The sequence below is a fragment of the Lissotriton vulgaris genome, chromosome 10, assembly GCF_964263255.1.
Source record: "Lissotriton vulgaris chromosome 10, aLisVul1.2, whole genome shotgun sequence".
In the NCBI taxonomy this organism is placed as follows: domain Eukaryota; kingdom Metazoa; phylum Chordata; class Amphibia; order Caudata; family Salamandridae; genus Lissotriton; species Lissotriton vulgaris.
Genome location: NC_141698.1, coordinates 1,125,458,763 through 1,125,483,018, shown reverse-complemented (window position 1 = coordinate 1,125,483,018; position 24,256 = coordinate 1,125,458,763).

The window sequence follows — 24,256 nt, the reverse complement described above, 5'->3', positions numbered from 1 at the left end:
TGCTGGTATTCCCAACCTTCTGAGATGAGCTGCAACCACTGCCATGACCTTCAGGAAGACTCAAAGGGCAGAAGTAAGACCAAGCGGGAGGACCGCAAACTGATAATGTTGAGGCCCCACTGTGAAGCAGGAGCTTTTCCTGTCCCACTGCAGAATAGGGATATGAAACTAAGCAGCCTGCAAGTCATTTGAAACTAACAGGTCTTCTTTCTCCAGAGCAAGAAGCACCTAAGCTAGGGTCAGCATCTTGAACTTTTCCTGCTTGAGAAACCAGTTAAAAATCCTGAGACCTAGGATCCAAGGCAAGCGACTGTCCTCAGTAATCTGGAAAAACTTGAGTAGCCTCCTTGACCCCGTTCCTGCTGGGAACCAACTCCACTGCACCCTTTGGAAGTAAGGATTGGGTCTCCTGTTTGAGTAACTGAAGATGGTCTGTGGAAAGCAAATTTGGACACGGCAAAAAGGGTGGGAGATAGACGTAGAAGTGTAGGGCATACTCTTTTTCCACAATATTTAACATCCAAAAGGTCCAATGCCATGGATCTTCGCTGATGCAGAAGCTGGAACACCAGTCGTCCCACCAATAAAGCATGCTCTAAGACGGGAAAACCAGGGCTGCTTTCCTGCAGTGTTGGAAGAGGATGTGGAGGAAGATGGGGTTAGGGGAACTGCTCCTTGTCTACCCCTTTCATGCTCCCTGTAACTTGTATAGAGGAGGTTGGATGACTGCTGCTGGTGTTTCCCACAAAAAGAAAAGCTTCTTGAAATACCTCTAAATCTTTTAAATTGCCTGTAGTCCTTGAGCTGAGATTGAAGACCAAAAGAACGAGTATTTTGCCTTGCTCTCCTTGACCGTCAGCGATGTAGGCGTCGCTGACGAAACAGTCGACGGAGCGCCCGCTGAAGTGGAGACGGAGATTTCTTCGCCAAGCATTTTCTGTCAACTGAAGAATCTTTGGAAGCAGTAAGAGGCATTGACGTAGGAGCTGAACCCGACTTCAGGTGAAAAGAAGAAGAGGAATCAGGCTTTCTTTCCCCTTTCTCCTCAATCCTCTCCTTGCTCGGAGATCTGGACTTTTTATGGTCCTTAAGCAATGAGGAAGACCCTTCTTCCTTTCTCTTCCTAGAGGAGGTATGGGGCTTCTCCTCAGAGTCAGAGTCTTTTGCTGATTTTTTCCCTTGCAGCCAGAGAAGCAGCCTACACTCACAGTGCTTGAGAGTTTTTGAAGAGGAAGTACGACAGTATTTGCATTCTCTGGGCTTGTGTTCTGGATATAGACAGTAAAAACACTCCTTATGTGGGTCCTCAGAATAAAGTCTGTACTTTCCACAAGTCTTACAGGGCCTAAACAACTCTTTTTTAGAATATGACATTATGAAGAAAATAGGTACTCACACTCCTGACCAGTACCTCAAAAGAAATATTAAGTGTAGAGATGAACAGCTAGCTGGAGTTCAAACGGGCAACAGTAGAAACACTGTGACTGAGCGGAGCTCAGGGAGACTCCCTAACACACGACGTGCAGTAAGAAATCTGAGGTATGTTGGTCCTACAGGGGATGGAGACTCTATGGTCTGCGCTCAGATTTGCTAAAGTTTGGATGTTTTAGAACAATTGTAATAGTTTGCTAAAAGCTTGTGAATTCTTATGGCCATTTGAATGTTGAAGTTTTATACTGCTATTTTACTATTACCGTGGGACTCCCACCATGACGACGGGGACGATTCAAGCATGTGAATCTATAGGAGATACAATACTGGGGAATCTGCCTCAGCACCAAAGAAACAAGAGCCATCAAAAAAGCAAATCCAACAGAGCATTCTGCACATTTTAAGAAAACCAGGAATCTTTCAACCGTTCAAGACTTCTGGTAGACACAGAAGTGCTCATTGCTCTAGCCACAGAATCAGCTTTGTCCAGTCCAGACTGTATCACCTCATGGGCTGCAGCTTGGCCATCATTCAATACTTTAGAAAAATGTCCCTGAACATAATCAGGCAATTTTGGATCAACAGACTTGTCAGAATACAACAGTGCATGAATGTAGCAACCCATCAGGCAGGTTGCATTTGTTGATTTAGTGCCATTCTGACTGATGAGATAACCTTTTTTGAAGACTGTTCTATCTTGGATTGTCTATCTGTAGGTGAGAAAGGAAAAGATTCAGGGATTAACTTTGACAGACATGAGGCCTGAACAACTAAACTCTTAGGAGAAGGATGAGAGGTGAAAATGAGGATCTCCTGGAGCCGGTTTATACCTTCTGGCTACTGGCCTTGAAATAGCAGAGGGTGTCATTGGCTTTTGCCAAATGTCCAATGCTTAATTTGTAAAATATTAAGTCGAGGTGCTAAAATTTTTGTTGGAGGCCACACCCACTTACCTGACACCACCAACTTCCTTCATTGGCCCCACCCCCAGTCTATTGGCTTCACCCACATCCTCAACTGGCCCTACTGAAAGCTAGATGCAATACCGAATCTGAATTCCTACCTTGGAAATATGATGGTTGACTTGAAACACGTATTGGTTTTAAAGCTCCTTGGGAAGGATATCTTAATCAAATCAAGGCAAAACCGCAAAAGAAACTGGATGTCATGACTTCTGGAAATGAAGATAAAGACTCTAAAATAATGCTGAAAAGACTATCTGCTTCAGTTGTATTTTGTGTCTCCACAGAATTGCTTTTCAAATAACACCTTACACACTTCTCTGGACCAGTCATTTAGTAAAAGAGAATACCACACCTTACACACTTATCAATTATTTTGCTCTGAGTATTTGGGAAATGTGTCACTGATACATGTACATTTTGTTGCCAAAGGATATAGGACATTATAGAGCTCAGATGCACTAGCCCACTATTAAGGCATCTATCACATGAAGATTATATTGGGCTCTGCTAAATGCACAATATGCACCTCTATGGCATATGCAGAACCTGTAACTGATTTATGCATATCATTCAGCCCTGTATTATGCCAATACGGACAGTTAAAACATCTGATTATACACATATATCAGATATCCAAAATGTGCACATATCATAGGCTCATAAAAATGTTATGTCACAGATATGCCTACTGTATGCAATACAGACCCTTTATATATGCACAGTATGTAATGCTGTGGTATCTGAAAATTGCACTTTTCAGATGTGCAGATGACTTAAGCATTACAGCGCATATAATGGAGGTCTGCAAACTGGACATACCTGAGTCAGAAATGTCCACCTGTGCAGGTTTCTGTTTAGACCACTCACCCTGCACTCACACAGGCACACCACTCTGCCTCCACTCATACAGGCACACCGCTCAACCAGCACTCATACAGTCAGACCCCTCATTCTGCAAGCATACAGGCACACGCCAACCACCCTGCACTCATACAGGCGCACTACTCACCCTACACTCATACAGGTACCCTACTCACTCTACACTCATACAAGCACACATCACTTACCCTACACCCATAAAGGCCACAACACTCCCACCCATACAGGACACATCACTCACACCATACAGGACACGGCACTCACACCATAAAGGACACGGCACTCACACCATAAAGGACACAGCACTCACCCTTCACTCAAAGGACACAGCACTCCCACCCATACAGGACACAGCACTCCCACCATACAGGACACAGCACTCACACCATAAAGGACACATCACTCCCACCCATACAGGACACAGCACTCACACCATACAGGACACAGCACTCATACCATACAGGACACAGCACTCACCCTTCACTCATACAGGACACAGCACTCACCCTTCACTCAAAGGACACAGCACTCCCACCCATACAGGACACAGCACTCCCGCCATACAGGACACAGCACTCCCACCATACAGGACACAGCACTCCCACCATACAGGACACAGCACTCCCACTATACAGGACACAGCACTCACCCTTCACTCATACAGGATACATCACTCACCCTACACCCATAAAGGACACAGCACTCCCACCCATACAGGACACATCACTCACACCATACAGGACACAGCACTCACCCTTCACTCATATAGGCACAACAGTCACCCTGCACTCACATAGCACTCACCCTGGCCTACAACCCATCTACAAACACAGAGATCATGTTATTTAAGCAGAATGATCCCTAGAATGTTCTGACTTAACTTAATGTCAGAATGCATAATTTATTTTGTTCATTGCCTGTTCATCCTTCCAAAGTGGGTTAATTGAATGGGGCAAATTGAGCGACAGTAACATCGGACATTATATTATCAGCCCCTGCGGCGGCTGTGATGTCACATGTGCAGAATGCATGGCCCGGGTACACACTTAATCGCAAACACACAATAAAGAGGTGAAATACACAACAACTTCACAACAGCCTCCCCCACCCACACACAGCATATTATTGGGATCATGGCGGCCGGGCTACACTACTACTAGTTACTTAACTAAACGTCTTCTTCAGAACTGCAGCTCTTTGTTAAGACAGAGTGACTTACCGGTTCCGGTTCGCTCGGGGTGGACCGTGGCACTGCCTTGCTTCAAGTATTAACTGATTAGGCTTGCCGTCTGCCAGCCTCACCTGGTGCTGTTGCAAGTACTGGCGGGGGCCGGGGCGCTACTGCTACTGTGCCAGGGCCAGGCCCAGTCCTCCTCACGCCATCGTCGGACGGTCGGGTAAGGTCGGGCTGCCTGGCACACACACACCCGTTGGGGACTCGGTGGTGGAGTAGGATTAGTTACTTACCTGTAATCCTAGTTCTCTTCCAGGGGTATACTCATCAAAGTCATAAGCACTGAATAGCCCCGCCCTCGTGCGGGACCCCGGAGCAATAGCCAATAATATGCATATATCTACATATATATATATATATATATACATACATATAAATACACATATACTAACTATATATATATAGATATTATGCATTATACATATGCAGCCCAAAATAACCATACTAGGCTCAAAAGACTGCCCCCAAATGCCTGAAACAAATCTTTACATTTGTTAAATAAAGACATATAAATGACATTATATGAAAATGCAAAGAAGAAAGCACTGCCTTTGTTGTCTTTGAAACACACCACCTTTATTTTGAAAGGTAAAACAGGCAGGACCATAGAGGCAGCTTTAGCCTAGATAGGCTGCATTGTAACAATAGGAAAAAAACTGGCGCCGTGCCTTTAAGACCTCTATGAGCCTCCAGGCTCCCATCATGCACCACAGGTGACAGTTAGGTCAGTTCTTTTTGGACGGCGTATAACAGTGTAAACACAGCATGGGTAATGCGTAAAATAGCCAGTTCTGGTATTCGTCCGGGGAGGAGGGTGGGTGTGCTTATGACTTTGATGAGTATACCCCTGGAAGAGAACTAGGATTACAGGTAAGTAACTAATCCTTCTCTTCCAGGGGATACTCATCAATAGTCATAAGCACTGAATAGAGTAGCAAGCCCATCCCATACCCTGCGGACGAACACCAGACCTTCTAGACAGCACACTCTTATGTGAATTACCCAAACAAATTTCTCAGTGATGCCTGACCAACTTGGGCATCAGCCTGAGCATCAGAATCAAGGCAGTAATGGCAGGCAAATGTATGAACCGACCGCCACGTAGCTGCCTTACAAATTTCATGTACAGGAACATATTTAAGCATTGCTATGGTAGCAGCCTTTCCTCTAGTGGAATGAGCTCTAGGTCTACCTGGGAGCTGCTTTCGTGCCAACTGATAACATAACAAAATGCATGACACAATCCATCTAGAAATGGACCTCTTAGTAGCAGGAAAACCCGTATTTAGAGGACCGTAGTTCACAAATAGATGATCAGTCTTTCTGACACTCTTAGTTTTATCAAGGTAAAACTTCAAAACTCTTTTAAAATCCAAAGAGTGCAGAGCTCTTTCTGCAGAAGAGCTCGGAGTGGCAAAAAACGTAGGTAGTGTCACTGATTGATTTATATGAAAATCCGAGATTACTTTAGGGAGAAATCTCGGATGAGTCCGAAGTACCACTCTATTCGCATGGAAAACGAGATAGGGCTCTGTTGCACAAAACGCCCGAATCTCGCTCACCCTGCGCGCAGAAGTGATAGCTACAAGGAAAGACACCTTCCACGACAGATGTTGAAGAGAAGCTTTATGTATAGGTTCGAATGTGGGACCCATCAATTTAGACAAAACCACATTAAGCTCCCAAGGAGGTGAGGGGGCCCTCACGGGAGGATACACCTTCCTGATACCCTCCAGGAAATCCTTCACAACTGGCATTTGAAAGAAAGAAACCTGAGTAGGGGACTTTCGATAAGCTGTTATTGCTGCCAGATGGACCTTAATAGATGAATACTGTAAACCTGCTTTGGCCAAAGAAAGTAAGTATGGTAACAGTACCTGTTCCTGACCTCGAATGGGGTCATGACCTTCAGCAGCACACCACGTGAAAAATCGCTTCCACTTGAAAGCATATGTCTTTCTTGTAGAAGCTCTCCTTGCCTCCTTTAAGATGAACATACAGTCCTGAGAGAGACCTAGGTGACCATACTGGACGAACTCAGGTACCATACTGCTAGCTTCAGGGACGGCAGGTTGGGGTGGAACACCCTGCCGTTCTCTCTCGTCAGCAGATCCGGAAAGCAAGGAAGTCTCTTGTGCGGTATCTTGGAGAGATGCAGGAGATCCGGGTACCACCATTGTGGAGGCCAATCCGGAGCCACCAGAATCATGTCTGTCTTGGAATTGTACAGTTTCTTGATCACCAAGGGAATGAGTGGAATTGGTGGAAAAGCGTAGAGTAACGTCTCTGTCCAGTCTATCCACAGAGCATTCCCCTTGGATCCTCGTTATGGGTACCTGGATGCGAAGATGCGTTTTCGGCGTCTGCAAAGAGATCGATCTCTGGTAACCCCCAGGTTTGAAAAACGTCTTTTATTACTTCGTCTTTTAAGACCCAGTCGTGCGCTTCTGCGAAGTGTCTGTTTAGTTCGTCTGCTTGGACGTTGAGGACACCGGGCAGATGGACAGCTGAAATTTTCATACCCCGAGCCAGAAGCCACTTCCAGATTGCTTGCGCTTCCAGCGACAGAAGTCTGGATCTCGTTCCGCCCTGCTTGTTCAGATAGTACATTGTTGTTGTATTGTCCGTCTGAACAAGCAGAGAGGATGTCTTGAGCACAGGAAAGAAAGCCTTGAGAGCTAGATGGACAGCTCTGAGCTCCAACATGTTGATGTGATACAACTTTTCTTTCTCCGACCACACTCCTTGAACTTGAAGTGACTCTAGATGAGCGCCCCAACCCTGCAGGGACGCATCTGTCACCAGGGATCGTTTGGGCATGTCCTCCTGAAAAGGTACTCCCACAACCAGATGATTCCGCTGCATCCACCATTGAATGGAGATTCGCACCGACAGAGGCAGTGACAGTTTGTCTTCCCATCGGTTTGAAAACTGGGACAACTGATCCTCCAGCGACTGTAGCAGAGGTCTCATGTGTAGCCTGGCATTTGGAACAAGGAAAATGCAAGACGCCATGGATCCTAGCAGAGACGAGATCTGTCTGGCCGTTGGTCGAAGAGTCTTTAACATTGTTTGGCACTTGAGGAGAATAGATGATAGTCTCCCCTCCGAAGGATACGCTTTTGCGTCCTTTGAATCCAGAAGTGCGCCCAGATAGTGGATCCTCTGTGTGGGATTGAGGATAGACTTCTTGAAGTTCACGTGCAGACCTAGTCTTCGCAGTTGATGAATACAGAACGTGAGATGTTGCTGAAGTAGAACTGGAGAGGCACTCTTTATCGGTAGGGTGTTAAAATATCGATTACAAAAATATAGCTGACATAAATATCGTTGTAAAAATATCGTTTACAAAAATATCGACACCCTATACTTAAACAGGTAAGTACATAAATATCGACTCCAAAATATCGTTGTAATTAATATAGATGTAAAAAATATCGACTTTTTAAAATAATTAAAATTACATTAAATAATAAATAAATATAAGTACTATTAACAAAATACATGACATTACTTTTATTTTTTAACTATTTCAAAAAAATTTACTACACTTTTTAATTATAAACTTAATAAATGTGGACATATAAATTGATTTTACACATTACTTTATATAACAACAATAATACATACATATAATTAAAATATACAATATATTACTAATTAAAACATTTGATAGCGTAGGAGTAAAAATTACTATTCCCACTCCAGAGGGTGCAACAGTAGGGAAAACTGACCCTGAACCCAAAAAATATTCCTTTAGCCAGGAACTGAAAACTGACCATGAACCCTAAAAATACCCCTTTACCCAAAAACCCAAAACTGACCCTGAACCCTAAAAATACCCCTTTACCCAAAAACTGAAAACTGACCCTGAACCCTACAAATACCCCTTTACCCAAAAACAGAAAACTGACCCTGAACCCTAAAAATACCCCTTTACCCAAAAACTGAAAACTGACCCTGAACCCTAAAAATACCCATTTACCCAAAAACTGAAAACTGACCCTGAACCCTAAAAATACCCCTTTACCCAAAAACTGAAAACTGACCCTGAACCCTAAAAATACCCCTTTACCCAAAAACTGAAAACTGACCCTGAACCCTAAAAATACCCCTTTACCCAAAACATTTTCACTAAAAAAATCCTGTACACACACCTAAAATTAATTTAAAAATTTACATAATTAATTACATAATTATTATTCAATTAACTAATTGAAATTAATTAACTATTATTTATTACACTATTTATATTCATTTAAAACATTAATTCATCTATTATTTCATTATATTTAAATTACTTCCCACCCTACTCCCCTATAAACCCACAACCCGCTACGGAACTATTAATACTAAATTCAACTTAAAATACATTATTAAATAATATTATACTACTAAAAATACTACCTTGACTACAAATATTCATTAAAAACACTACATTACTTATAATTATTTAAAAAACGATATTATTGTAAACTATGTTTTTGTAAACGATATTTATTACAACTATATTAATGTTAACGATATTACTTACCTGTCTGTCGATATTCTGGTCAGACGATATTTTTGTCATCGATATTTCTTCCTGTAGATATTTTTGCAGCGATATTTAGGTTAGTCGATATTTTTACGACGATATTCCTGCTCTGTACCCTCTTTATCAGCCAATCGTCTAGATAGGTATAGACGAAAATATGCCTCTTTCTTAGGAAAGCCGCTACGACTGCCATGCACTTTGAAAAGGTGCGAGGAGCTGACTTTAGCCCGAAGGGCAAGACTGCAAACTGGTAATGATTGGTTTGGATGCAGAACCTTAGAAACTTCCGATGTTTTGGGGCAATGGGGATGTGAAAATACGCATCTTGAAGATCTATTGAGCACATCCAGTCCTTTTGATGCAAGAGTGGAATTATTTGGTGTAACGCCAGCATTCTGAACTTTTCTCGCCGAATGAACTGATTGAGGCGCCTGAGATCTAGTATGGGCCTGAACTCCCTGCTTGGACCTTTCTTTTGAACTAGAAAGTACCAGGAGTAAATTCCTTTTCGACGTTGTGTCCTTGGGACCTCTTCAATGGCTTTCTTTAGGAGTAACACTGACACTTCCTTTTTTAAAAGGTGAAGACGATGGAATACAGTCTTTTGAGGAAGAATTGAAGGTGGAGGAAACTTGAACCTGATAGCATATCCATTTTGCACAATATTCAGCACCCATGCGTCGTTTGTGATGTTTTTCCATCCTCCAGGTAAAAACGCACACTTCCCCCCACCGGAGTGGTCAACTGGCTCAGGGGAAGCAAACACTCACTGCTTTTGCTGTTGCTGCTTGTTTCCAGGAGCAGACTGTCTGGAAATACCGCCTCTTCCTCTACCAGGACGACGCTGGGAGAACTGAGATCTTCCTTGATTCTGTTGCGAAGACCATTGAGGGGTTTGAACCCTCTGCTGGCCCTGTCTCCGATCATAAGGACGGTATTTTTTCTTAAAATTGTCCTTCCTCTTTTCGAGACCTACAGCTCTCACAGTATCCAGCTCTGTCTTAATTTTTGACATTTCGTCGTCAGCATGAGACCCAAAGAGCATTTTCCCATTAAAAGGCAGGTTCAAAATGCGGTGCTGGGCTTCAGGTTTAAGTCCCGTAAGTCTTAGCCAAGCTGAACGTCTCGCGCAAAGACCATGAGCATAGCCATGCGTGGATAGATCGGAAGCATCCGCAGCTGCACTAATCACCTGATTAGACACTAGCCCACCTTCATGAAGTATTTCCAGGAAGTCATTCTTGTCTTCTTTGGGAAGTTTTTCAGCGAACCGGGATAAGGAATCCCAAAGAGAACGGTCATAGCGACCCAACAAAGCGGAGGCGCTGGCAACCTTCATGTAGGAAGCAGAAGTGGCACACATTTTCTTTCCTACCGAATCCATAGTCTTGCTGTCCTTGTCTGGGGGAACAGACGAGGACGTCGATCCATTCTGATTTTTGCGTGCCGCTGAGACAATGACTGAAACAGGTTGCGGCTCTGCTCTTAAAAATAACGGGTCAATGTCCGGAGCCCTGTACTTCTTTGCGATCCGTGAGGGAACCGCTCCCAAAGAAGCCGGTGTCAAGAACTTATGTTCGGCAGGCTCCAAGAGACCTGGAACCAGAGGAAGTAAAGGTCTCGATGATACTCTTTGATGTAAAGTTTCGAAGATAACTGTAGTCTTCGCAGTAGAGACAGGCATCTCTATATTAAGTTTCGCTGCTCCACGGCAAAGAACCTCATTAAATGTGATTACGTCATCAATCGGCGATATCCTGCTTGGAGGAGTCGAAGATAACGTCGGTGAGTAATATCTCTTCGAATTCGTAGATCTTGTCGAGGATCTCGTATCACGTCTCTTGGATGATCGGTGATGTGAAGACCTCGGAGAAGGTGAGGTTCGCCTTCTCACGGATGGAGACTTCCTCTGCGGAGTACGCTGCCGCCTTCCTGGAGACTGGGTCACTCGTAAAAGCGGTGACCTTGATCTTGACACGGGTCTTTCCGACACCGGCGACCTGGACCTAGACTTTGGAAGATTGATTTTCCTTATCTTCCAGTCTCTAAGTTCTCCCAACCATCGTGGGGAGATGTTAGCCGCTGTAGGCGATGGCGCTCTTGAAGGCTCTGGAGAGATCTGTACTATATTCAGCCCAGGGGATGAAGATGAACTCCCAGAAACAGCCACAGAAACCTGAGATCGGTCTTTAGAAACCGTTCTAGGTCGTTTAGCTGCAGGAGACGTGGAGCGTGGTCTCTTCGACGTCGATCTTTCCAAAGGTGATCTTCTCGGCGATGACCTCTTCGGCGTCGACCTCCTCGGCGTCGACCTCCTCGGCAGCGTCCTCCTCGGCGGCGTCCTCCTCGGCGGCGTCCTCCTCGGCGGCGAACTCCTCGGCGTCGACTTTCTCGACGACGGTCTCCTCGACGTCGAGGGTCTCTTAGGTGATGGAGTCAAGCGCCTCGACGATGACGCTTTTTTAGGCGTCGTGTGCCTCGACGCCAACTGGTCAGGGCTCTTCGACGTCGAAACCTCCAATGCCCGGTTCGACGTCGGTGTCATAGCGCCTCTCGACGGTGGCCGTGACTGTTCTTTTGAGCCTCTCGACGGTGAACATCGACGTCGGTGAGACAACGTCGAGTCCCGTCCTCTCGTAGTCGTAGGGGAGCCAGACTTGGATCGCCTACGCTCATTGCGACGATTTCGAACATACCGGAACTCTAGAAGAAGATCTGTCCCTCGAAGTTGACGGGGAGCAATGTTTTCTCTTCTCCCCCCTTTCCTTATGTTCTTTCCGCTGAGAAGAAGGTTTCCTGGAGTGAAGTTCTTCTCTTCCACTCACGGTTTCACCTCTGTCATGCAGGAACTGAAGCCTGCTCTACTCCCTCTCTTCGAGTAAAGACAAAAAATTGAAAGAACTACCAGAAAAAAGTGAAATAAAATCACCAAATGGCGAGCTCAATGCTCCAGGATCCTCACAGAAGGAGCCGGAAAAAAGAACTGACCTAACTGTCACCTGTGGTGCATGATGGGAGCCTAGAGGCTCATAGAGGTCTTAAAGGCACGGCGCCAGTTTTTTCCTATTGTTACAATGCAGCCTATCTAGGCTAAAGCTGCCTCTATGGTCCTGCCTGTTTTACCTTTCAAAATAAAGGTGGTGTGTTTCAAAGACAACAAAGGCAGTGCTTTCTTCTTTGCATTTTCATATAATGTCATTTATATGTCTTTATTTAACAAATGGAAAGATTTGTTTCAGGCATTTGAGGGCAGTCTTTTGAGCCTAGTATGGTTATTTTGGGCTGCATATGTATAATGCATATTATCTATATATATATAGTTATTATATGTATGTATATATATATATATATATATATGTAGATATATGCATATTATTGGCTATTGCTCCGGGGTCCCGCACGAGGGCGGGACTATTCAGTGCTTATGACTATTGATGAGTATCCCCTGGAAGAGAACGAACCTGCGGGCATGCTGGGGCGCGGCTGCGCAATCTGAAACAATCTGCGCACGCCGCCTCACGCTGCCTGCTGCCCCAAAGCCCGGCTCAACCTCCACAGAACCAAAATCAGTGTCCCGCCCACCGGGCCGGCAACACTGAGTGTGGAACTGAAATGAATCTCCATTCTGTACTTGGCTCAGCCAGGGCTTAGGCTCACCCATCAAGGCCAGGAGGGCTGCGGTAAGAGTCAGTCATACCAAGTGAGTGTTTACAAGTCCTGATAGGCTGCGGCAGGCGGACCTTTGGTGGACCGGAGGAGCTGGGGAGGAATCGGGCCAGGCAGACATGCAAGTCCCTGAGTGACCTCTAGAACATTGGCATTTAAGGACCGGATTTTGAGACGTCCCAGGATTAAGACGCGGTTGGATACAGGAGTAAAGAACGGGCGACCAGGGATTTCACTTTTGAAATCTGTGAGGGGAGGGGGGAGGGGGGGGGGGGGGGGGCAAAGAAGCTGAACATTCATTTGACCCTTTAATTATAAAGCCTGTCACAAACTCAGCTTCCTTCCTCATCTGCATTCTGGTGACTGGTGCAGTTTGATGTAAGCTGTGTAAACCAGGATCAGTACTTACAGGTGTGACACTGGCAGGGTCAACTCAGCCCTTCATGCTCATGAGGTGGATTAAGCGAGTACACTGCCGCTGGATATCGATGTTACCCAGTCCGATAGACCAGACTGTCAGAAACACGCTATCCAATGAACACTTCCGGCTTTAGCCGCTTCTAGGGGTCACGCCTGCCGAGCGCCCCCTCACCCAGCGGATGGGCCGTGCCCGCTGCTGCAGGCAGATAATATTGTTACGGATTCACACGGTCCACGCCGGCATTAAGAACTCCCACGGGCTATGCTTCGCTGTGGCTGCTGAACCGCGCCCAGGTACAGACCTGGCATGAATGAATGAATGAATTTGGGATTTGTATAGCGCATGGCTGCCCGGAAGCGTCCCAGCACTGTGATTGCAGACATACAACTGAGGATAGGAGCTGAGGGGGAAGGGAAAAAGTTATTGTGGGAAGAGGTGAGTTTTGAGAAGCTTTCGGAATTTCATATGATTAGGTTCAGACCGGAGTTGGATTGGGAGGGAGTTCCAGAGGGTTGCAGCGACCACCGAGAAACGGCGTCCACCAGTACGAGCTCTTTTAGTTCGGTGGACCTTGGCCAGGTTGCCTTGCGCTGATCGTAAGGGTCTGTTCGGTGTGTATGGGTAGAGCATAGATTTCAGCATTGGGGGTCCTTGGTTTTGCATGGCTCTATGGGTGGTACATAGGGACTTGAATTTGACCCTTTCGCGGATCGGCAACCAATGCAGTGTCTTAAGGGCAGGTTTGGCTGAAACTCTACGGGGGGTGCCAGTGAGTATCCGTGCAGCGGCATTTTGTGTTCGCTGCAGGACATTGAGCGTGGCTTCAGGGGCACCCAGAAAAAGGGCATTGCAGTAGTCTAATCTTGATAGTATTAGACCTTGCATGAGCATCTTTTGGGAGGTTGCGGGGAGTAGTGGAAGAACCTTCCTAGTTGATCGGAGTAGACCAACACAGGTGCCGGCTGTTTTTTTGGCTTGTGTTGTCATGGAAAGATTCTGTTCCAGCCAGAAGCCTAGACTTTTAATTTCAGTTTTCGGCTGGGGGATGGGTCCTAGGCATGAAGGCCACATAGCCGTGGGGAGGGATGGTGGTTGGTGTCCCAGGAGCATAAGCTCGGTCTTTGAGCCATTGAGCTTAAGCCTTGAGTTGGACATCCAGGCATGTATACCTTCTAGGCAGTCATGGAGGTTTTTGATTTTTTCTTCCTCGAGTGAAAATGATACGATCATTTGGGTGTCGTCAGCGTAGGTGACGGCTTTTATCCCAAATGGGGTGACCACATCTTACAGGGGGGCCATATATGTATTAAACAGTGTAGGGCTCAGTGAAGAGCCCTGGGGGACCCCACACTGGAGGGAAAGGATATCTGAACGGACGTTCCCTTCACAAACCTGGAAGGTACGGTTTTCTAAGAAGGAGGAGAGCCAACTTAGTGCCGTGCTTCTCACTCCTAGTTCAGATAGTCGCTGTGTTAGGATCTTGTGGTCCACCGTATCAAATGCAGCACTTAGATCCAGGAGGATCAGTAAAACCGATCCCCCTGAATCCAAGATGCATCTAGCCTCCTCTACCACTTTCAGGAGGGCTGTCTCGGTCCCCTGGCCTGGCCGGAAGCCTGTTTGTGAGGGTCGAAGAAGATTATTGGATTCAAGGAAGGCTGATAATTGCTGGTTAACTGCCTTCTCTGCGATTTTGCTCAAGCCAGGCAGGAGAGAGATCGGTCGAAGGTTGGATAGATCTGATGGGTCATGTCCTGGTTTTTTCTGTAATGCCTTGACCGTGGCATGCTTCCAGCTGGGGGGGGACCACTCCTTGGCCCAGCGAGGTATTAATTAGGTTAGTGGCCAGGTAGGATATGGTAGGTCCGACTTGTTTTAGGATTCGAATAGGAGCAGGGTCGTTGGGGGAGCCACTTTTCAGGTCTGAAAGGGCTTTCAAAAAGTCATTGTTAGACAGTTGGTTAAAGCTGTCGAGGGTTGGTCTAGGGGTAGGGGGGCAGCAGGGGGAATGCTGTCTGATTTGGGCGGGAGTGACTGCAAAATGTAGGTAATCTTGCTTTGGAAGAAGCCCGCTATTTGGTTGCATCTGGCAACTGAGGGTTGTTGAAAAGATGGGGGGGTGGGTATTTTGCGAAGTTCTTTGAATATTTTGTAAGTCTCTCGGGATGAGCTAGATGCAGCTTTGATTTTTTTGTCAAAAAATGAGGCTTGGGCTGCTTTCCGCGCTGCTTTGTAGATCCTCATTGCAGTTCTATACTCTTCCTTGATAAGAGGGTCCCAGTTTTTTCTCCACTTTCTCTCATGGATTTTACAACTTTTTCGTAGGTTCCTGAGTTCTTGTGAGAACCAAGGCGATTTAAAGGAGTTATTTATCTTTTTTAGATCTTGTTTCAGGGCGATTATGTCCAGAGTGGACGTGAGCCAGCTGGTAAAGTTTTTATCTGCTTTTACCGGGTCAGGGAGTGGCAGGGGAGCGGAGCGAATTAGCTCCTGTGTCCATTGTTCAAATGATATTTTAGACCATATTCTATCGTTTTCTCTGGGAATTGGTGTGTGGGCCTTTTTTACTTGAATTTGCCAGATGAATGGGAGGAGAAAATGGTCAGTCCAAGGGAGAGGGACCGCAGGTCGAACCTCAGTTTTAGGGAGATTAGTGAAGAGAGGGTCCAAAAGATGACAGACAACTGGTGGCTCGATGGCTGCCTGTCCTGGGCGCGGTGCGCAGCCTGGCACAAGGGCAGGCCTTCCCCGACAGAGTCAGCCACTGTGCATCACACCGGGAACACACAACAAACCGACCCATTGAGAAACGAAGAGATTTACTGACAAGACGGCAGGGCTGGAGCAGGGTCAGTCACAGGTCAGGCAGTGCCTGGTCTTCAAAGGGAAGGGAGAATGCCCGGCCGACTGCGCCCCACCCTTATCAAAGCGCTCCAAAGCGGATCCCTTTAGCAGCATGCCACCGTCTCAAACACAAGGACCACAAACAGTTGCATGCTGCCACATCACACAATAATAAAAAAATGGATTACTTCAGTCAGTATGGTTGAATGGTATGAAGTGACTTCTGAAGGTAGAATGCCCTTTGGAGACAATATTTCCCATTCTGGTGACGTATCCAAACAACTTGCCTCCCTCAACACTTCAAAATATGGGTCCAATAAGGTCTGCTCAACTATTTCACCCTCTTCCTTTTCTTGGAGATCTTTCTCTCCAAAGAAACATTTTCTCTCTTCTATGAGCCGTTGGGCCTCTCTTCTAGACTTACACTGTGGCATCAGTGGCATCAGAGATGCAAGAAGAGGCACTGGAGTGGGAGCTTGCGATGTTGGTTCAGAGGTAGCCAGTGCTGGACGAGTCGCTTGCGGTGCCAGCCACAAGTCTATGGGTGGAAGGATCAAAGGAAATAGAGTCCTTTTTCTAGGAATGTCCACTGCTGCTGAAGTCGCCCACGAAACCTGCCCATCGGCATGAAGGGTGTAAAGGGTGCCTGCTGGTAAGGTGTCGAAATGCCTCCCAGAGAATAAGCCAGAGGTCCCATGGGGCCAACAGGCACATCATATGGCGTCAGTGCCCCATTAAAGATTGTACACATAGCATTCAAAAAGTGACTAGGATCCACACCCAGAGCTGGGAATACCAGTTACACCTGTTCCTGCTGAGACTAAGAAACCTGATCCAAGATGGACATACAGTCCTGAGATTGAGGGGAAATCTGACATGGCAACGGAGCAGAAGACACTGGAAATGACACCGGAGGTGGAGCCAGAGAATCGTCGTCCGAAGTCAGATGTGGAGACACTGACTTCGGCAACATATCCTTTGAGCTATGTTGAGAACCGTGGCATCTATGCTTCTTATGTTTCTTCCTCACCGGCTTTGATGAATGAGGAGACAGAGACTTCGACCTGGGATGAGATTTGGAACCACTCCTTTTCTCATGTGTTGCTCTGGCCATAAACGCCTTCCCTCTCTATCCTTCAGGGCCTTTGGACTCATCTGTTAACAACTGGAACAAGCATCAACGTCATGATCTGACCATAAGCAGCAAAGGCCGATGTCATGAGGGTCAGTGATAGACATTTGACCGTCACAGTCCTTGCAGTGCTTAAATCCTGATTTTCGAGGTGGTGGCATTAACAACAACAAACAAGCATTTGCACTGCAATAGGTCTCGCATTTGCAAAATATTTTGCTATTTGCATTGTAAATGACAATGCCTATTATTTATGTGTTTTGAAAACCTGCAAGCAGCGACTAGAGGTACAAAATGCACATAAATGAAAGGCATTGCCTTTTACAATGCCAATAGGTCAAAGTTTCGAAAATACGAGGCCTATTGCCTTGAAAATGCTTGTTTTTTTAGGAGGGACGAGGTTCCCTTAATCGAGGGCAAACAATCACCCCAGGAGGAACATGTCTCTCAAGACTAACTTGGAAAGACAATACTTAAACCTACTCATGGCTTCTCTGGGATGAAAGGTGTCCTGAGGGTCTTACAGACTTGGGGCCGTCGGACGCACCACTGCTCATGTGCGCAGGACGGTCCCCGTGCGTGCGGGTGGGGGTTGCCCAGAATGGGCATACCAATGCCCCCACCCCCCAACAAAATAGCGACAGTCTTTCATATTGGGGCAAATCCTCACCCTCCCCTTTGCCCCCCACCCCCCTGATTTCCCACCCAGGGCAGCAGAAAACCCACTAGGCACAGACTTGTTTTTAGCAATGTGCCTACCTGGGGATTTTGGGCCCTAGCGCAGCCGGCACATAGGAAAACCGAGCAAACCTGTACATTTTTTGAAACTAGACACCAAGGGGAATCCAGGATGGGGTGATATTTGTGTGCCTCTCACCAAGTTCTGTTACCCAGAATCGCTTTGAAACCTCAAACTCAGTAAAAAAAAAACATTTTCCTCACATTTCGGTGACGGAAAGTTCTGAGATCTGAATGGATCCACAAAATTCCACCCACCCTGCATTCCCCAAAGTCTTCTGAGGCAAATGGTACCTCACTTGTGTGGGTAGGCCTTGTGCCCGTGACAGGAAACGACCCAAAAAGCTACGTGGACACACCACATAAGTACAGTGAAAACTGACCCTTTTTTTGCAAAGTGCCTAGCTACAGATGTTGAACCCTAGCTCTGTTATCACCAAGGGAAACCTAGCAAACCTTTACATTTTTTAAAACTAGACTCCCAGGGAAATCCAGGATGGGGAGACTTGTCTGGCTCTCACCAGGTTCTGTTACCCAGAATCCCTTGCAAATCACAAACTTTGTAAAAAAACAAAAACACATTTTCCTCACATTTCTGTGGTCGATAGTTATGGAATCTGCATGGATCCACAAATTTCCTACTATACAGCGTTCCCCCAGGTCTCCCGACAAAAAAGGTCCTCACTCACGTGGGTGGGTCAAGTACCCGCGACAGGCAAGGGCCCAAAACCTATTGAGGCGACATCAAAATTACCTATCACAAAACAATCTAGTTTTGCCACGAGGGACACCTTTTTTTTGGCCCGTGCTCGGCACGCATCTTTTGAAACTTACCAAATCCACACAGTTCTGAAAACTAGACACCCGGGGGAGTCCAGCGAGGTATGGATTGCGTGGACGCCACCAACCTTTTCCTATCCAGAATCCCCTGCAAACCTCAAATTTAGCTGAAAAAATCACCTATTTCTCAAATTTCTGTGTGGGAAAGTTCTGGAATCTGCGTGGATCCACAAATTTCCTAGCATGGTAGGTGTTAATGTCATCTATGGGAGAGACCCTGGAAATCGGGCTGTCCAATAGTGTGGGGGAGTAATCCCTCCTGGAGGACCGGGAAGAGGAAGTCGAGGAAGAAGAGGGTGTTCTCCTACTTTGTCGGTGTGCACTACGCCTCCCTTCTCGTCTGACTGCATTCCTCACGTCTCGGAGAACGCGATCTGTAGTGCCTTCTCTCTGGAGACCTCTCATGCCTGTTTCTAGGAGAGCTCACTCTGTCCACTTCGTCCACCAGTCCCTGAAGAGGAGACCTGTGCACAGAACTGGCATACTCCTGCATTCGCATTGTTGCCCCAGTGTCCTGTCATTGACTCAGGGGCAGCTGCCATCTTGGGGACAACTGAACTGCAGCAGGAGGTCTTGAAGGGGACTTGCGGACGTGGGTAGCAGGTTCCGGAGTGGATGATCTTGCAGAAGCCCTCCTGGAAGAATGAGAGGACGAATGGCGTGAGGCTGACTCCGTCACCAGGACCACTGATCCATCCCAGACCTCACCAAGGCCTGTCTCGACGTCGAACGTGCTCTCGACGTCGAACCTGCACGCACTCCAGACGCCGATCTAGGCTCCTGCCATCTGCTTGACGTAGAACGCCAGTGCCGATGAGAAGCATGTGAGTGCTGTCTCGACGTCGACCGACGATGAGAGGCCGACGACAGAGGATTTCTCTCTCTCTACGCTGAGTGTCTTCTAGATGACGGCGGCGCTGTATATACTCTCGACGGCGAAGGTCTGCAAGACGACGGCAGAGGGGTTTTTCTCACGCTCAATGCCGAACGCCGTTGAGACGACGACGGAGATCTCATCCTCGATGCCGATCGTCGGCAAGTTGACGACGGCGGAGGGGTCCTTGTTCTCGACGTCAATCGCTGACGGGACTGCGATGACAGAAGAGAGCCTGCCCTCGCCGCCGAACGTCTTGCCAACGCCGACAGAGGGTCTCTGCACCTCGACGCCGATCGTGACGACGGCGGAGGGGTTTTACTCCTCGACGCCGATCATCGTCAAGTTGACGACGGCGGAGGGGTGACCCTCCTCGATGCTGATCGTCGTCGCGATGACGACGGCGGAGGGTCCCTGCTCCTCGACGCCGATCGTTGCCGGTTTGCCGACGACGGAGGGTCTCTGCTCCTCGACGCCGATCCTCGCCGGGTTGACGACGGTGGAAGAGCCTTGTCCCTCGATGCCGATCGTCGCCGAGTTGATGACGGCGGAAGATCTCGAATCTTCGACGACGCAGCTTTTCTCGACGGTGAGCCCGCTGTCGAGGGTCTTTTCTTTGATAAATGACCCACCTGAAGATCTTTCCACAGCGCCGAGCCCGACGCTGAAGCAGAAGGACGCGAGGACTTACTTCTAGAAGATGGTCTAGACCTCTTGGAGCCCTTCCTTACTGGAGATCTTCCTCTGGATAACTTATCTGCCAGGCCATAAAGGCGAATTCCGTCCCTGTCCTTCAAAGTTCTTCTGGACAGGTTCTGGCAGTGAGGGCAGGTCTTCGGATTATGATCTTCAGGGAGACAAAGAATACAGACTTCATGAGAGTCTGTTTTGGCCTTCTTTTTACCACAAGAAGGGCAGGAGTCAAAAAGAGATGGCATTTTAAGATGTTAAAAATGCCCAAACTTGTCAAAAAAAGACAGTCTCTCACTTCTACAGACCAAAAACGTCGAAGTAAGGAATAAAAGTTGTCAAAAGTGAAAAGATTTTCTGAAGAAATCAGAAAAGAGTGGAGCTGTGTTGCCAGGATCCTTCCTGAAGGTGCCGGAAAGAACAACTGACCTAACTGTCACCCCGAGGCATGATGGGAAGCTGGGGGTCAGGAGTGCCTTAAAGGCACAGTGTCAGTTTATTGCTATACAGCTACAGGTTAGCTTTTCAGTCCTTTTAGACTGTGTATTTGCAATGCAGCCTGGGAGCTTTCTATGCTTTCAGTGTTTTATGAGAATTTCTACTGCTTTCTGAGCATTAAAACAGTTTCTAAATTAACTTTGTTGTTGTTTCTCATGTTTCTAATGCATGTTATTCATGTATGGTGGAAATGCTTTACAGCATGATTCCGCTCTGTTGTTTATTAGGCTGCAATTGCTTATTTTTATAAATATATATATATATATATATATATATATATATATATATATATATATATATATATATATATATATATATATATATATATATATATATATATATATATATATATATATATATATATATATATATATATATATATGGTTATATATATGTGGGGCACATATGATATAGTGTTTATGGGGTCCCGCGCATGGGCGGGAATATTCTAAAGATTATGACTATTGATGAGGATCCTCTGGAAGAGAAGGGGAAGGACAAACAAGAAGAGGGAGAAAAGCCACTGAATAAGTTGCCACCAAATGAGACGAAGATGAAAGCCAACCAAGGGTAATTAGTCGGCTGGTTGTATGACAGACCCTCGTGGCTGAACCACATGTGCCTCTACAACGTGGTCCCAACCACGAATGAGATTTAACTACGCATCTGTTTATCACGCATGTCTTTACAACGATATTCGTTGTAAAGGCATGATTGCGAAAGGAATGTGTGTGGTAAATTCAAAACTAGGGGTTCCCTGCTACTTGCCCATCCAAGCATATCTGCTCTAAACCACCTGGAACACCCTCTAATCGCACCCTGAAAACGTGCAAAACCAATTCTTTCCATAGGTTCCAAAGCAGGCGTTTCGAATTTAGGGGCATATTATCAAGGACAGGCGATACATTATCGCCGCTTTTATCGGCAGGAAACTTCCGGTAAAGCGGCGATAATGGCCTTGATAATATGCTCTATGAATTCCAATCGCAGCCCATGTTAGATGTGTTCACATTTAACATGGGCTTTGATTGGAATTCATAGAGCATATTATCAAGGCCATTATCGCCGCTTTATCGTCAGTCTCCTGCCGATAAAAGCGGCAATAATGTGTCGCCTGTCCTTGATAATATGCCCCTTAGAAACTAGGCCCACAACCACCCTTCCGCTGTATCGTTTTCCTCCCCCAAAAAATCACAAGTACAGTAGACATCCCTAGCCATCAGTGACAGAAGCCATTTTCCCTAGAGCAACTGAATTCCCCCCCCACCCCCTGCAAAAAGCATTTCTCGACAACAATATTGCAAACTGGACCATCACAAACAATTGTGTTTCGCCCCTTCCACTGCATCGTTCCTCTTGAATCTTGGAGGGACACTAATCTCATTTATCACGTAGTACCTCACCAAGCCACATCACAATTGGATCACGGGTAAAGGTGCGAATTTCGATCCAAGAAGGCCCCCCTTTGAAAAACAAGCAAAAGTCAGCCAAAACCCTCCCCAGCTCCTCTTACCGGTCTGCGTCGAGCCTTCTGTCCCAACGCTTCCTGTTCCTTTCCACGCCCATCCGTGGATCTAGACCTGGCATTGCCTTAAACACGCATATGCATGGTAAGGCTTGCATAGTTGGAACACGCGTGCTCTGCCCGCGTTGTTCCGACTGTTTCTGCAGTGGGCTAACTCGTAGCCCAGTCTAAGGACTGGTATTGTCCACGATAGGTCTTCGACAGTAGGCAGCTAAACTACCCTTAGGCGAGACCTAAAAAGATGACCCCTCTGGACTATCATGAATAAAGTACAACAGAGCAGCGATGTTTACCATTAAATCGGTCATAAATGTGGGTTTATAAAGAATTACTCGAGGTAATGGCTTAATTGCCATAGGTCAGTGACACAGCCGCTAAGTGGCACACATCCTAGGTGTCGCCTTTAAACAATCTACAGGTTCCAGATTACAAAGTTAAATCGGAGACTGGATAAGCTATTCATGCATGGCCCTGAGAATCTTAAGCACTCTGACATCTCTGACCTACCGGCCCAGAGGAGGGGGGAGGAGAGCAAGCCCCCACTGTTGCCGCCACCGCCAGGAGTCCACTCGTGCAGCCTACAGCGCCGCCGCTCCGGGACTACATCTCCCGGCGGCCCTAGTGGCGGCGCTGCTTCTGACACACCAGGGAAGCACCAGGAGGCGCCTAAAAGGAGAGCTCCACTCGGCGGAGCGCTGGGGACATTGGAACCTACCGGCCCAGAGGAGAGGAGAGGAGAGCAAGCCCCCACTGTTGCCGCCACCGCCAGGAGTCCACTCGTGCAGCCTACAGTGCCGCCGCTCCGGGACTACATCTCCCGGCGGCCCTAGCGGCGGCGCTGCTTCTGACACACCAGGGAAGCGCCAGGAGGCGCCTAAAAGGAGAGCTCCGCTCGGCGGAGCGCTGGGGACATTGGAACCTACCGGCCCAGAGGAGGGGGGAGGAGAGCAAGCCCCCACTGTTGCCGCCACCGCCAGGAGTCCACTCGTGCAGCCTACAGCGCCGCCGCTCCGGGACTACATCTCCCGGCGGCCCTAGCGGCGGCGCTGCTTCTGATACACCAGGGAAGCGCCAGGAGGCGCCTAAAAGGAGAGCTCCGCTCCGCGGGACGCGAGCGGGACGCCGGGCTAAGCCCGGGCAAAGGGCGGGCCCTCTGTGGCCCTCAGAGGACCCGAGGAGGACGGGACGGGCCACCCCACTTGGCTCCATCAAAGGAGGAGGTACAGAGACGTTTAATCCTTCTAATCTTTACCGTTTTGAACTGCTTACTGTTGTTTCCGGGGTTCTGTTTCCCAATTACTATGTCCGTCTGGGAGGAGCTGAATGCCCTGTGTGGCACAAACTATGTCCCGGATGTATCAACCCCCCCCCATAGCGGGCAGAGACACTGACCAAATAATCTGCACTCCCCAGGATGTATCTTTTCCCCGAAACAATCCTCTCTCAGGGGGGCGGAGCTAGCCGGCGTTCATGGTGGACGCTTAAGTGCGGAGCTCTGCGCTAGCGCTGCCGACAATCCGTCCAATATCCTGCAACGGCGGCAAAACCTGCGAAATTCCGGCGGGGGCTGCCTCCCCTAACCCCTGCGGACCTCCGGTGTGACTCTCGAGGGGCCGCGAGCGCCGGTTCCCCCGGCACCGTCGCCGACTGAAGAGCTGCGGACCAGGCCGGAATCCCCGCTCTGCCCTGAACGCCGAGGCCGCTCTGCGTCACCCGACGTGCGGCCCCGGCGAGAGGAAGCCCCGCTGTGGTGCGGGCGGCGTGGCCGGCGGGAGCCGAAACCCAACCAACGGTCCGCGGTTGCGCTGCGGGCCACTGCTGTGACGTCTGCACCCCTGGAGAGGAGCGGAGGCGCCGAGTGAGAGCCTGTGGCGAAACGGCCCGGCTGGGAACACCCACGTGGCGCTCTCACGGGCGCCATTGCATACTGCGGAGGGGACCCGCCTGACGGCCTGAACACTTGGAAGGGACCTCTCGGAGCA